General features: G+C 37.8%; 1 protein-coding gene across 3 annotated transcripts in view; it reads right to left on the bottom strand.

Annotated features, from left to right (window-relative positions):
• Nucleotides 1-4,722: 4,722 nt before the first annotated feature.
• The window catches only part of LOC140731241 (neuronal calcium sensor 1), a 77,468-nt gene continuing 65,226 nt past the window's right edge, over nucleotides 4,723-16,964 (bottom strand). For all 3 annotated transcript variants that reach the window (XM_073052776.1, XM_073052777.1, XM_073052775.1), the window contains one exon: nucleotides 4,723-16,612. The gene's annotated coding sequence lies outside the window, so the exon portion shown is untranslated. The remainder of the gene's footprint in view (nucleotides 16,613-16,964) is intronic.

Raw genomic sequence — 16,964 nt, 5'->3', positions numbered from 1 at the left:
AATACTTTTACAAAGCACTGTAGCTCTGGGTTTTCACGGGATTCTCCTCGTTTCACAGCTGGACTTGGGACCATCCATGGCAGAGTTTATGGAGTAAGTTGAACAACTTTCTCTAAATCTTATAACCATATAACATTTACAGCATGGAAACAAGCCATCTCGGCCCTTCTAGTCCATGCTGAACGCTTACTCTTACCTAATCCCACTGACCGGCACTCAGCCCATAACCCTCCATTCCTTTCCTGTCCATATACCTATCCAATTTTGGTTTAAATGACAATACCAAACCTGCCTCTACCACTTCTACAGGAGGCTCATTCCACACAGCTACCACTCTCTGATACAGAAATTCCCCCTCATGTTACCCTTAAACTTTTGCCCCCTAAGTCTCAACTCATGTCAACTTGTCATGTTACCAGCTTTCATGCTCACATTCCTCAAGTTCTTTTTCTTAATAATATTTATTTCCTTCAGTTTGCCATTTTCACTGGAGCCTTGATTCTCTAATGTATCTGCAGTGTAATTGTTAAAGTCATTTTCTTATTCCCATTACAAATTTTCCTATCTCTGTCTGTATTGTTCCAGAGGTTCCACTTATCTACACATTTAGAAGCCTGAGTGAATTATAAGTCTTTCTGAATAACTAAACATCAACTTCAGTTAGTAGAGTTGAAAGCTGATGTGCTTGGAAATAATAAATGACAAACACACTGGTGATATTATTTTGTTATCAATTGTTTTTACATGAACTAAATGGTTGAAATAACATCTTCCACATGTATAATCTTCAGCATTAAAGCAGCCCAAGTAAAAGACTATCTTTACTTATCACATATATGTACATTAAAACACACAGTGCAGCAAATCAGATCAGTGTGGATTGTGCTGGGCAGCCCCCAAGTGACACCATGCTTCCAGCGCCTACATAGAATGCCCAGAATTTACTAACCCTAACCAAATGCCTTTGGAATGTGGGTGGAGTCTACATGTCCATGGTTATGGAGAGGGCATATAGACTCCTTACAGACGGCGGAGGAATAGAACCCCAATCTTACAGCTGGCACTGTGAAGTGTTGCACTAACTGCCACCCCTACAAAGTGCGAACAGGAGGTGGATGATGGAAGAAATTGATTAATGACAAACTTGCTCCGTAATGATGAGGACAGGGAGCTACTGAAGTAACAGAATACAATGTTAATGCAAGGGAAGCTCATGGCTGGAGAAGAAAGGTGAAACCAAAGGCGAGGGGGAATTTACAAATGTTTGAGCCCCTGGAGGCATTCAGTGAGGGCAGTGACAATAGATTTTGTGGGAGAAGGTGAGAGGGCTGCAAAGCTTGGAGGTTGAGGTTAAAACAGATACTTACACGGTGAAATACAGATGAGGATTAATTATGGTGAATGCAAGCTAACATTGAACATCTGAAACAATGACTGGCAAAAGAATACATTATGCAGTTCAAAAAAAGGACGATTATACTTTTTTAAGTACAAATCATAAGAAAATTCAAGCTTATATAGAAGCTAATGGATGAATGCACTACAGGAATAACAATCCTGTCACAAATCATTGTCAACTGCATCTCTCACTATAAAATACTATAACAAGCTTTCAGAATTTTGGCTGTTAAAAGAGAAATGATTTGATGTAGGAGTTGAATGTAGGAGTGTTCAAGAGGCTGGAATTGGAGGCATGCAGAGTATCTTGGGAAATAGAAGTGCAGGAGGATACAGAATTGGGAACGGATCAGGTGGGTATGAAGCATTTCATAAACAGAGAGAACATGATAACTAGGACAATGCCTAACAGCAAGCAGAGAAGTATGCAAGACCAAATTTTCAACAGTATATGAGCACAGGTACATTTGAGTCAGCCATTATCACAGAGAGGGAAATAAGCAGATTGAGCAATGGGATGTGATTGTAAGCTCACCCCTGCATCGTATACAAGGCCAGTGTAACAAACAACTGCTTCAGTCTCATTGCTCAGAATAGGACAGAACGGGTTACTTAGCGATAGACCAGCGATGGCACCCTAATATTTCTCAATATTTAAATGCAAACGTTACATGATTAGTTTTGAAAAGCAATACAACTAGGAACAGCAGCGGTCACAAATGTGTTTCTGAGGTAGAACCGGGCCTTATATGCATATACAAAGAAAGTGATGCTGTTTTCTTTGATGGCCCTTCTGTGAGGAAGAAGGATGAAAAATATCTGTGGGTCAAAGAAACAGCAGAAAGAACAGTGCAGGAGTGAAAAGAAAAGTTATTGCAGATTTTGACAGCAGGAGTGAAAAACTAGAACTTCAGAAAAAAGTTTGGTGAAGCTTTCAAACTCAAAGAACAATAAAAACATAGGACAAGCCAGCAGCACTGATTAGGGTGGTATGGTAACGTAATAGTTAGCACAATGCTTTACAGTGCAGGTGACTCAAGTTCAATTCCCGCCATTGCCTGCAAGGAGTTTGTACGTTAACCCATGACGGCATGGGCTTTTCTCTGGGTTCTCTGGTTTCCTTCCACAGTCCAAAGACATTCTAGTTGGTAGGTTAGTTGGTCATTGTAAATTGTCCCGTAATTAGGCTAAGATTAAATCGAAGCATTGCTGGGCAGCATGGCTCAAAGGGCCTATTCCGCACTGTATCTCAATAAATTTTAGAAAATAAAATAAATAAATAAGCTGGTGATGGAAGCAACAGCTTCAATAGACATAAAAGGCAATTGGATAGACTTCTGATGAGGGAAATTAGGGCCTGAGAGAAAATTTAATATAAAAAAGTGTTATACTTTTGTCCTTACCCATATTCAAAAAGTATGCTCTTAGCATGTTCAACTGAGCTTTACTTCAACACATTGCTGGCAAATATAACATTCTGCACATATTTTAATTAACAGCAGAGTATTTCTGCGTTCTGTAGAACCACAGATAATGTATATTTGGATTCACTTAGCAGCTCAAAATTTGAAAGAAACCTCTGAAAGATGCAATCACCTTCAAAGTAAAAACTGCCTGCCCCAACTAACTGACATAATATTAATTACACAAATGGTTTCTCCCCTGTCTGACTCAGCCACTAACATCAGGTTTAATTAAATAATGTATTGAGATTAGGGACACTACAGTAGCATAGCAGTTAGGGTAATGCTGTCAGTAAGAAACGCATACCGAGTGCATTTCCTCCGGGTGCTCTGATTTCCTCCCACATTCCAAAGACATACTTGTTAGTAGGTTATTTGGTCACATGGGTGATATTGGGTCCTGTGGGCTCGTGGACAGAAAGGGCCTGTTACTGTGGTATATTTTTAAATTAATAAAAATAAAACGGGAGAACAAAACATCTCATTGTATATTTCATCCCCATATCTGGACCATACTCTGAATGCACACTATCAGTGTCATATCAATTGTATCATGTCACAACAAGCCTGGAAGGGCTTGTTACTGTCCTGTATCTCTAAATAAATAAATGAAATTGCCAAGCAGAAGGAAGCCATACCTTTTAAAGAAGGGTGACTGCATCTGATGGATTGCCTTTTCCTTGATTCCAAATCTGTGAGGGCTCCGCAAAGTCATCCATTGTCAAATGGTGACTTTTTGTCGGGACAGTTGCTGTCACCTCCCATCTGGAGTTCAGCCCCAGTTCATGCTTGGAGCAAAGCTGTGATGAGTTTTGGAGCCTGATGATTCTGGCGAACCTAAGCTAGCTATTTCTGAGCAGGTAATGGAGGAGTAATTACTACATGATAGTCAGCATTTATAGATTTATGCACATTTTATTTCATATCTATACTTCAACCTCTAACTTTATTTATTTAATTACTTATAATTGTTGGGTGTTGTTTTTTGTGGCATGTTTCACCAACACAGCACAGAAAAATCTTAATACATGTAAATGTATGGTGCAAATAACATTGATCCTTGATAAGCGCACACCGTCACATTGTTGAAACACTTGGAATAAGCTGGTGGTGATTCATTGATTGGATTTGTCACATAAATGTGATAGAACATACCTGGGCAACTTTTCACACTGTATATGCAGGCAGATGAGCGCCATTATACTGTGACTTTGCCTGAAGGTCTGGTTAGTACTGAAGCACAAGCCTTCAGCAGTACAGCTGGGATGTCTAGCAGGGCTTTGCTGTATCCAGCATCTTAATAGCATATGGAGGGAACTTGAATTGTCTCAGGACTGGTTTCTCTAATGATGGGAAAAGAAGACATGGCAGATTCAGATCAGGAGATTCTGCAGATTTAAAAAAAAAAATTTCTTGGAGGGAGTATGAAAATCAGATGGCTGGTTGTGGGGCAACATGAATCATTTAAAGCTAGTCATATTAGAAATGCCAGGCAGGAACATTAAAAAAGCTTTTTCTGTTTGCATTCAAAAACATAGCATATAACTTGACAGAAAAATTGTTCAAAATTTAAATTCTGCATAATGCTCTATATTGAAATGACCTTTTGTTCAACAGCCTTTCAAACACCAATCCAGAAGTATTAATGCCCTAGACACCCACTGGGAGTTGGATCCTGGCAGCAGGATTTACCAGTGTCCTTGAGATAGCTGAAAATAGACTGCAATACGATTTCCTAATTTCCAATAACTTGTGTGTACTTGCAGCTCCTGTCTCAAGCATTCACAAATGAAGGTGGTCTCTGCCCAGAACTGGAAGGTTGGAAAGAAAAGATTTTTTTAAAAGAATCAGATACTTAATATCACGCCTTCAAGATTTTATTGATCTTATTTGCTCAAATATTGCTGTATAATCAGTGCTTCACATATCACATGCAATACATTGCTCACATAAGTTAAGAGCTGTAACATATAAGACATAATTGGGACATGCAATCAAACAAGTGGAAGTGAGAAACATTAATGGATGTGGATTCCAGGTTGCTTTTTGTCTCTGGCACCCCAGAGCTTCCATGTGCATTGGCTCAGGACATGATCAGAAAGTAGCAGAGAGGGCAGAGGCTGCACAGATATTTCTCAACAACAATACAAATGGTTGTTCTTCAAAGGAAGATCAACACAAATTTTAACATTAGTTAGGTAGCATTTTTCTTGAAAATATCTGTTCATAATAAGGTTACTCAAGCACCAGCAGTCCTCAGTGACTTTACCTGAACAGCAGTGACAGCAGACAGTTCAAACAGAGGTCATCCTAGACAAGTAGGAGATAAACACTGATGCCAACTGAAGCATCCTATCTGCATGTCCACATGACATCAGTCAATTGATCACAGAGCAGGAATCATATCAGGAAGCTTGTCTTAATTGTTTAATACATTAGAAATACATTTACCCAATGGGATGTTGAGGAAGCTAGATGCAAACATTTATTGAAATAATAAACACGCTGGAAACACTCAGCAGGTCAGGTAGCAGAAACAGATCAAAAGCTCCATATCGATGGCCCCTTCATCAGAAGTAGGAAGTGAGTCAGAAAGAAAGATGGCGAAGGAGGAATGGATCAGACAAAGAGTGAGACCAGGGTTGTTGAATTGGTTTGCTGCTTATATAGTGATCTAGTTGACAAATCAATGAGGGGAGTTAGAAAGAAGGAAAACAAACAAAGCGTCATGTGAAAGCAATGAAATACAGATGAGAGCTGTTACTGACTTCTGAAATCTGAAGAATGCTCAGCAGATCACGCAGAACCTGCAGAGAGAGAACTGAGTTAAGTCCTAGAGTTAGAGTTAATGTTGCATAGGCAATATTTAGTTTACACTAAGTTATCTGAGATAGATGAATTTGTTATTGAAATCTGAAGACTGCTAGTCAATGAGGTGCCATTCCTCAAGCTTGCATTGGGCCTTATCAAAAAAGTGCAGAAAGCCCCAGACATTCTCCCATTCCTGAGGCTCAACCCAACCATGAGGAACAACAACTAATCCTGCCTTTGGACAATAGGGAATCTTTGGGGTCTCAATATCAATTTGAAGTTTCAGATGACTTATTTTTCCTGCTTGTATCAGAACTTTTCTGTTTTGCTATGAATATTCATCTGTAAAGTTATCTCAGTTTTCTCTCTGCACATTCACTGCCTGTTCTGCTGTTTTACAGCTTTTACATGCCCATTTGCTTTCTAACAGGTCTCGTCAATCTAACAACCACACCGCTTCGTAAACAATTTTGGCAACCATGACTGCACCATATCAGGAATACCCGCTCTGTCATATCCATCCCCCAAGATCTCCACCATCTTGGAGCTTACACTTACCTAGTTCTAACAAAACAAAATTACTACTTGAAATGTTACCGACTTCTCTTTCCACAGATGCTGACTGACCTGCTAAGTTCCCGTGACTTTTTTTTGTTAAATTTCAGATTTCCAGTACTGCAACTTTGATTTTCATAAACAGTTAATGCACTGGTTACAAGCCATTTCTATAAGTTATTGATCCATTTCTATATGTTTTTCATCTATTTACTCTTATACATACTCTTACTCAGTAAATCATCAATAGTAATACAGTACGAAAGTAGGACCAACAACCAAGATCAAGGGACAATCCAAGCCAATAACATAATACATGTTTACCCAGCTCTTCAGAAATACTGATAATGAGTTACCGTTTTAAAGTCATCAGGATTAAAAAAAAACACACAAATATATTTAGACTCCAACATAACTGACAACACACAAAAGCTTGAACAGGAAAAGGGTGACAACAAAGCTGACAATTTGGCAAATATCCAGGAACAAATGTAGAATAAAGCACAGCAACAATGTATGTGTGATAAACCACTAGTCACAGAACTATCAGTGCCCAGAGCCAGGACCTTACAGTTAATTTTCTATACGAGGCTGCATTGGGAGTTCAAGGTTTCAATCAAGTCATGCCTGGTTCCCAACCTTTAAAACATTTAAAGATCTTTGTCGGATCACACTAAATATATAAACTAGTGAAACAAAAATGTAAACTTTTAGCCATTTTGTTGCTGATATGGTTAACAGTGTACATGAAGAAAGATGATAATACAAAATACAACAAGAGTATATGAGACACAAAGAAAGAAGGAAAAATGCCACATTGTAATCCCTAACACATTCATCCCGAAGTGTAATCCAATAGGATCTACTGTTTTCCCAGCGTATATGACTAATAAACTCTTCTCAGGCTTCCTGCCGGGTACAGGTTTTGAATATAACCAACGTTTTGTTGACCAACTCTGCCATCCTCATCAGCAATGATGCCTGGGCATGTCTAGTCTGGTGGTATTTATACCCCTGTAGTCCATCCCTCATGATGGTCCAAACCCCACATCAAGGAGCACAGGTGGAGTATCCATTTGGGTTACCCAGAGAAATCAGTGGTAGCAGGACATTGCATTCGTAATGGGCATAGGATTGACTTCAAAGGCACAGAACCACTGTGCTTTTGGGACCACCTAGTAAAGGAAGCCATTGAAATAAAACTGGAGGAAAAGAATTTTAAAAAAGGTCTCACTTTAAGAAAGAACTGGAATTTGATTGTAAATAAGATGGGAGAACAGAAACCTGATTGGATGAGGACTAACCAATGATGAGGGACGGATGACAGGGATATAAATACCATCAGACTAGACATTCCCAGGTGTCATTCCTGACAAAGATGGCAGAGTCGGTCATCAAAATATCAGTTATAATCGATACTTGTACCTGGCTGGAAGCCTGAAAAGAGCTTATTCGTTGTAATCCAATACTTGACTGCTGCTCAGAAATCAGTACTCAAACAATAAAAGGCAACAAGACCCAAAAAAATTGCCAAGTAACTAATTTAATGGTCGAGAATCTAAACAAAACACTGAAAACTAATTCCTCAATCTCTTTCTCCAATCTTAAGTCTCTGACCATTTATGACCTTAGTGATATAATCAGAACCACTGATTCTGCAAATGTCAGTGTTGTACTGTCACCTCAATGAATGAGCAATAGTCAGTAATAAAAAATGGTGCTTGTCTAGATCATTTGGTTCCAAGACTTAATTAAATACAAGAAAGGGGAAGTAAATTAAAGCTAAAATACTTATTTTTTGCTATTTTAAGAGACGGGGTCTGAAGGATTGAATACATTTACTGACTCTTTACAGCCTTTCTTGAAATACACACCAATATAATACAACTGGATATTATGATTGACTAGTTTTTATTTAAATGCACATACCAGATACAGACTCAATCTGGTGCTGTGTGATCTCTGCAAAGGCATTGTATATTTTTAGAATTGTGTAAAACACAAAGATATATCTCAGGTTTTGCAAAGCCAAAACCAGGTTAAGTGTTGGTTCTTTTACGGAAATAACAGATCTCTGGAATGTGTAGGTAGCAGATGTTTTCAGTGGACCCAACTTCTTTTAAGTGAGAGAAACCAGTTTCCCAAGGGGATGAGATCGCCACCTAAAACATTTAATTCCATATATTAACTAGAGCAGTTTCATAATCCACTTTTGATTGTTGAAAGGTATTGCAGAGGAATCCTCCATATTTATTCCCACAAATGTCTACACTTTATCTGTCATTTTGTTTATGCCAGAGTGCACAGAGTTCAATGATATGGAGATAGTACATACTGTAAACATGTGATTCTGCAGATGCTAGCAATCCTGAGTAACATACACAAAATGCTGGGCAACTCAGCAGGTCAGGCAGCATCTATAGAAAGGAATAAAGAGTCAACGTGTTGGGCTGAGACCCTTCATCAGGACTAGCTTAAGGGTCTCGGTGCAAAAAGTCTATTTCAAAGTCATTCATTATGCATGGAAATCAAGTGACTTCCAATGCACAGTAAGCAGAAAATGTGCTTAAGAAAGGAAGACTATGTGGTGAAGCATAAAGAGACAGGGTTACCTATGTTAAGGCATCTGTCACTAAAGATGCCATTCATTCTCCAGATAAGATCTTTGACTTTTAGTTGGGGGGGGGGGGGGGGGTTCCATGGGAATGGTTCAGGGAACCATTCCTATTAGCATCTTGCTACAATGTCCAAGCATTATTTAGTGAAGACAATCTCCCAGTATGGCCTCATCTCAACTTTCAGAGATACATCATCTGCTTTAGGTCCATTGTTAGGAACAGCAATTCTCTTTGAGAATCATCATTTGGCACTTCTCATTTGACTCCGTGGTTACAGATCAGGGATTCATGCCTCTTGGGTACTTAATTCCTTGCCTACCATGTGATAAGAAAATTATTAGCTTGAGAACACCTGCAGAAATTAGCATGTTCCCAATCAGAAACATTTCAGTGTGTATTTCCACGTGCTATGGAATTTCTAATCCATTTACCTTCATGTTGAAAATTAGTCTTCAATTTTCAAGTGTACATATTGGCAATGCATTTCAGATCTGAATATTCGATATTCAGTTCTTTTTGGATTAATTATATTTTTGCATAAAATGGAATATATCCATAAAACAAGTATATTTGTGGCAACTGGTGACACAGTATAGCCCAGTTATTTTTCTACCCCATTCATCCTGATTGGATCTAGAATTCGCTGGCTTCCTGCTGGGGGAAACAGGATCATTCAGAGGTGAATTGATGCATGTTTCTTTCTAGTCAATGCTCTGAAAAGCCAAGATTCTTTTTGACTGATGAATTTTTAAGGTCCTTTTATTCTTCAGGAATCAGCAGGCCAAACCCAAGCTAACCACTGTGAACATAATGTTAATTAAACAATGAGTAGCCTACAAAGTGAAGTCCTTAAAGGAATGAATTTATTCACAGTTTAATCATACTTATTATAATATTCAGCAATTATCTCCCATGTATTAAAATACATTTTGTTCAATATTACATATGCTCACAGAGGACTAGTTTTAGCAATTAGTATGAAATTTTATTTATTTAGAGATAGTGCAAAATAGACCCTTCCAGTGCCACGAGCCAAACTGCCCAGCAACCCTCCTATTTAACACTAGCTTAATCACATGACAATTTATAATGACCAATACTATCCAGTACACCTCTGAATGAAAACACAGAATCCAGCTTAAACACTGAAATTCAAGATAAAGCAAATAAAAATCTAATTGCTTGAGAGGTATAGAGCTTTCCTTTCTTAAAAGGTTACAACCTTTTCTTTATCCTTGTAACTTATTACAATTAATTGATTCACAGAAATAAAATTTACTTCAGGAAGATAATTCAGTGTGGCATTTTGTTATTAAATTAGCACAAAAATGCCAATAGCTCATTTTTCTTCTTTACTTGAAAGTGAAAATAGTGGAACTTAATCAAAGTCAGACAGCAAGGAACCATTCAACCCACCATGTGCATACCAACCACAGGTACTGATCCCATCTCCATCATCTGGACTTTGGAGTTCAGCCTCATGAGTATATTTACAAAGATAGAACCAAGATGACACTGGAAATGGCACAACTGGTTGTTAACAACTGACAAGATCTAGATCCTTTAACAAGATGATTGCAAACATTATTCTCCCACAGTAATTTCAATTACACTTTCAGTTAACAGGTAGAAGGCTTCATTATTAGGAAATTCTTTAATGCTTTTGGAACAATTCTACTTAAATAATCACCAATAGATTCCCTATATTTGAAGACCATTATGATAGGAGAGGGATATTCAAGTTTTAATAAAATTCATGATGCCACTGCCAGTTATTAAAGCTCACATCAAGATGATTAAGGGAGAGAAATTTATTTTACATCTTTTGGGAAAAGATGTACATCTTGGTCAATGAACAAATTCCACAAAAGAAACATTTCAGCACTCATATCCAAGAACATATTATTTCAACTAACCAAGAAAATCTCCCCAAGAATAGATATTTTGCTATGCTGGGAAAAGTCAGGGTATTACACTCATCTCTGGTCACCTCCATTATTCTGAGGATGTGGAAGCTTTGGAGAGAGAGCTGAAGAGGTTTATCAGGATGTGCTACAGAGGTTGGACAAACAGGAGCTGTTTCTCTGGAGTGGCAGTGGCTGTGGACCTGACAGAAGTTTATAAAATGAAAGGCATAGATAGATAGCCAGTATTTTAATCCTAGGGTCAAAATGTCTGAAACTAGTGGGCATGCATTTAAGGTGAGAGAGGTCAGGTTCAAAGGATATGTGTGGGTAAGTTTTTTTCAACATACATAATGGTAGGTCCTTGGAATGCATTTTCATGGGGTGGTGGTGCAGGCTGATGCAACAAATGCACCTAAAAGGCTCTTAGCTAGGCACATGAATATGAAGAGACTGGAGAGGCCCAGTCCATTTGTAGGCAGAAGTATTAGCATCAGCTAATTAGATTAGCACAAAATTGTGGGCCAAATGGTTTGTTGTATTATTCTATGTTCTAAAAAGTTTTCTCCCCACCCCCCAGAAATTATATTGAAGTACATATAACACTGAAATCAAGTTACACTTGAAAAAAATGAGCATTTAACTGATCAGAGAGCACAGCAATTATACTTTGGGCTGTTAGGAACTGCTCTTTAACTGCAAAATAATATTCAAATTGTGCAATACAACAATCTGTTCATTTATACATCAAGCTTCTGAATTTCCACTCTGGATTATTGATCTGAACCCAATGGGACTGCACTATATGTGTCAAATTGAGATTGGGTATGCCCAGACTAAGTCCTCAGGATCATGGCAACTAAGGACTCTATATTTTTAATTAAAATCAAAACTGCTAATGCTGGATAAGTAAAATTAAATCAAAAAAATTTGCAAATACACAGCAAGTCAGGCAATATCTGTGGAAAGAGGTGCAGGGTAAACATTACAGTTTAGAGGCCTGGTCAGGCAAATAACCTCGTCCTTAATGTCAACAGGATAAAGAAGAACTTCAGGAGAACTCTCACATCCTGCACATCTTCTCATGATCCCAGAACACATTCTACACTATCAAGAAAACTCACCAATGTCTCTACTTTCTGAGGAGGCTAAACAGAGCTGGACTGTGAACACCAATACTCACAACCTTCAACAGTATGCAATAGAGAAATTCTTAACATGCATCACTGTATTTACAGAAACTGCACTGCAGTGGACAGGAAGGTTTTCTAATGGGTTATCAAAACTGCCCAACGCATCAGCATCACCAGCCAACTCGCCATCAAGGACATATATAAAGAAAGATGCCAGAGGAAGGCCAGCAATATCATGAAGGATCCCACCCACCCTGTTCATGGACTTTTTGTCCCACTCCAGGCAGGGCTATGTAGCATCGACACCAGGACCACCAGACTCAAAAGCAGTAAGGCTGATCAACACTTCCAGCCATTAACTCATCCCACCACCGATGCTATCACTTCCTTTAACTAGTGTCAATGTACAGATGCTATCTTATGTATTAATTATTGAGTTTCTATTATTGTGTTCTTTATCTTAGTGTGTTTATTAATGGTGCATTGGATCTGGAGTAACAATCATTTTATTCTCCTTTATACATGTGTACAGGAAGTTATATTGAACAATCTTGAATTGCAAATATCCTTCAGTGGAACTGCGAAAAAAGAGAAGATTGTTTTAATTTGCAGGAAGGTTGGTTATAAGGAAAAAGGAAATATATGATTAGGCCAGGATGACATAGTGATAAGTGCTTCTCATCGATAACATAATGAGGATAGTTAGCAGGAGGCATGTTTGGTTTTTCTCCCTCTCACTGCCTTTATTAATCTGTTAATCACATAGCTTCATTAACAGCTTGCCACCAGATCAACCTTGGCCTCACTATTTCAGAGAGAATTCCTCTGTCATGTTTTGTAGAGTTCCTTTACCATTTGAGACCATTTTCTTTTATTTATTTAGAGAGAGAGAGAGAGAGAGAGAGAGTACAGCAATAGGCACATCTGGCCCAATGAGCCTGCACTGCCCAATTACATCCCCATGGTCAATTAACCTACTAGAATGAGTGTGGAAACTGGAGCACCTGAAGGAAATCCCTTATAGACAATGGTGGGAATTGAGCCTGAGTCACTGGTGTTATAATAGTGTTACACTAATCACTATGCTACCCTGCTGTCCCAGACCATATGGCGCTGTAAGTCTATGCAGACTCTCAGAGTAACCCTATTCCAGTAACCACTGACATTAAACTTTTTCTCTCACATGCTCATTGACTCACCCCCCGCCCCCCCACCACCACTTTCTAATTCTGCTACCATTTATTAACACTTGGAGTAGCTAACTCATGAATCAACCAGCACATCTTTAGGATGTGAAGGAAGTGGGTACCCGGACGAAACCCACAGAATGTGTAAACTCCAAACATCGGAGATCAAATGTAAACCAGTATCATAGTAGCTGTGAGACAAGTTACTTGTACATGTCCTTACCCATTTATTTCCTATCCTTTCTTCTACCCCCACATCTTTATAAACATAAAGGTAATTTGTTTTCTTTCTTTCAGAAGTTCTGATGAAGGGTCTTTGACCAGAAAGGTTCTCCGTTTATCGTTCAGCTGCTGTCTGACCTGCTATGGTTTAGCATTGTGCTAATTACTGTTCAGATGATATAAAGAGTCTATTTCTCTTGACACTGGAGATTACTCTCACTGTAAAGGTGCTGCTGAAAAGTAGAGATCCAAGAGATGCAACTTGGATTCAAAAGGGAACAAAAAGCTAGAAGGTTTGACTGGATAAGAAGAGCTGAAGTATAGAAATAGTCTTAAGGATTTTGCATGATGATAAATTATATAATTTGGGCCCTAATTGGAGCCCCGCCCCACAATCATGTGTTAACTGGGTCATTTTGCATTCCCAGGCTATTATTCTGAACAGCAGCATATTTGAGATCATAGTCACACCAATTGTGGAGTAGAGTATGGAAAAAGTATGGTTGAGTTCATGACTTTATGCCTGAACCGATCAACTAACAATGTGCTAATAGCAGCAGCATAGGAGGTGCATTTGCAATAAAAAAATAAATATGAACTTCAACTACTAGAAGCATTCCAACTAAATTGATAATAATACATTTAAAAAACACAATGGAAAAAACATCTGCCTCTGAACGTGCCTGTCCCATTGAGAATGGAAGTCTTTTGATGTAACTTTTTTGATCAAACCTTCCCTTCTTGGGTTTCTAACTTCGAGTAAACATTCGTGTTCACATGACCTCCTACTGCAAACTAATAAATCAAAATGCTTTTTCCCCACTGCACAAATTCCTTTATTTGTGTCTTTTTTTTGTGTGGGCAAGGATCTTTGAAGCATTTTGCTTTAACATTTTTGAAGTACCCAAAACAGTCCTGAAGGACTGCAAACTTCACCTTGGCTTTCCCTAATGCCACAGCTTAAGTCTTTTAGAAGTGAATTTGCTGAGTAGCTTGTCATGGAGATATAGCTGGTCACAGTGGATACAATCAGACATAAATCAGGGAGTTTTCAAAACTTATGCAATGAATAGACCTTCTACAGTACCCAACAGTCTTCCCTGTTTCTAGGTTTTGCTGGTGTTTACAAAATGTATCAAGTGGCTAACACAGATAGTGAGTGGTCTTGCTTTGTTGAAGTCAACCTGATAATGATCCAATTTTTCCTGCTCTTTAAAGAGTGCTGTCATTTAAACAAAATATTAGAGTCATCCAGAAAGAGCCTGATCTAAACAAACCACAATCAAGCCCAAAAGACTGCTAAGTCAGATACATACCTTTATCTTTATTTTGCCTGAATATGACTTGTTTTGTTCTTGATTTGCAACCAAATATGCTCTAAACATGCACTGATTGTTAAAATATGGTGTTACAAACAGTAGATCAATACGAACACTCAGGCAAAAAGTGAGGTGTCAATAAGAAAATCAACAAGCTAAAAGATGATTAAAAATAAACAATGAGGCAAAAAAGGACATGAAATAATACATTTGTGATTTCATACAGAAAGAGGGAAGAGAAAGACAGAAAAAGGGCAATCTGTCAATCATAAGGTTACACAACTTCTGAAATGTTTCCACCAGAGGCTCTAAAAGCAATTGTGCAAGACATATTATATAGATAATTATTTTACAACTAGATGTAACCAGACTGTCGGAATTTGCAATGTGTTAAGTGAGCAATGTGCACTACAGCATACAATCAAGCTGTACAATATTAAGCAAAACAATTTAAATATATCAAAGATACACTCTCCATTGTAACTTACAAAATACATCACCATGCAGTAGTTATCAATTCTACCTCTTAATTTAAAAACAAATATTAAATATAATAAAAAATGTTAAAAGGATTTTAAAAAATCCAAAACAAATAAGGGTTGCATTAAATGGATCAAGTCAGAGCTCTGAAAGGATTTCATTAACTAGACTGATAGTGTTCTGTGCACATTAAATTCAACCCAATCACGCCCAAATGCAATACAATCAAAAAAAAAGTGTTTTCTTATTTTTCTTGGTTGGTCTTTTCTTAGAAACTATACATTATTATGTAAAGGAACAAAATTTCCTTACTGTCCAAACCATTGTTACTAATGAAATATCTATCACTTCACAAACTGGGAAGAGAATTTTCTTTTCCTTAAGTACAAGAAAGAACACTTAATGTGCAATATGCAAAACTACTAGATGGTCAAGGTTTAAAGTAGCTATGGTTGTGAATAACAATTCTGTGTCTTTTACGAATAGTACCATGTGCATGTCATTTAATATACTAAACTAGTATGAATTCTAGAACATGGTGAAATAAAATTTCAACATGCAATTCAAATCAGGCAATGTTATACTCTATTCAAAGCAATGATTAGGTTCTGTGGCATTAATATTAACCATGGGTATCTGATTGCAGGCTATTCATCAGCTGACCAGAAGAAAATATTATACCACTGAGATCTACATCTATGAAACAGGTAAAGCAGCAGGGAAACTTGTATTGCAAGGGCTTACGATCAAACAACAGCTTCAACTTCAATCTTTGTCAGGAATTGCAGATTTTTGTCATGTTTTGGCCCTGGTATACATTCTGATCTGCCCTTTCTTATTTTATACAATCTTTGACAGAACACAAATTAATAAACCAACAAAATTTAAAACAAAACATCTGAAATAAATGCTTGGAGTTTGGACCAGTTACAGTACAACAATTGATAGTCATAGAACCTACAAGTCTGACTTCACGCCTGACAGATGTCAGCATGGCTTTGAAAAATTGTCCACTTTGTTTTAAAAGAAAAGATGATACAACCAGAGTACAATTTCACAACTAAATGAATAGTATACATGATAAAACAGTTCCACTTAAAGCACAAAACACTCACAAAACCCTCACTTTGCTGCTAATATTTTCAGACAATACAAGACCAATTTCTTTTGTTGTTCGTTATAAACACTATTTGAAGTGGTCAGGACAGCCCAACAAAAAATTCACAGCTAGAGCATTTTAATTGTCAAATATTGTAAAAAAAAAGGCAAAGATTCATGCTCCTTTTGATCAAGTCTTTCCAAAAAAAAAACTGAGGCATTTGACTACCGCAGAGTTCAAGTTTAAAAAAAACATTTTGGGTTCTTAAGCTGAGATTGGCAAATGGATACAAGCAAAAGAGCTCAGCTTGCACACACTCGTGCACTCCTGTTCACATCTGGGTGAAGGTGAGCGACTGCTGGACCATCGAGCTTCTGCACAGAACCGTTCAAATGGCATCAAAATGGTTCAATCCTTGGTCATCTGGAAAGAATGCAATAAATTGTCAAGACGATACAACTGCCAGTTCCATGCACAAAAATTGGGGCTAGCTGATAGCTGTTTCCCCCAAGTGTCTAATGTCTGATTGTTTACTTATTTCTCAATAAATTTCTTATTTGCAATCAGAGAACTGATCTGAATTAGGTGGTTTTGCATGGAAAAACTTATTAGTATACTTATATTTAGTATATTGTTATAGCACTGGAAATGATGAAAGCATGACCCTTCTGATCCAACCTAAGTACAATATGAATATTCATAGTCAAATGTAGGAACTATGCTTTGTAGAGTTTACCAGCAGCGATTATCCACCAACACAGCAGACAGCCAGTAA

This window comes from Hemitrygon akajei, chromosome 7 (assembly GCF_048418815.1).
Source record: "Hemitrygon akajei chromosome 7, sHemAka1.3, whole genome shotgun sequence".
In the NCBI taxonomy this organism is placed as follows: Eukaryota; Metazoa; Chordata; class Chondrichthyes; order Myliobatiformes; family Dasyatidae; genus Hemitrygon; species Hemitrygon akajei.
Note: the sequence above shows the minus strand (reverse complement) of the source record. Positions and strands in the feature narration are given on the sequence as shown.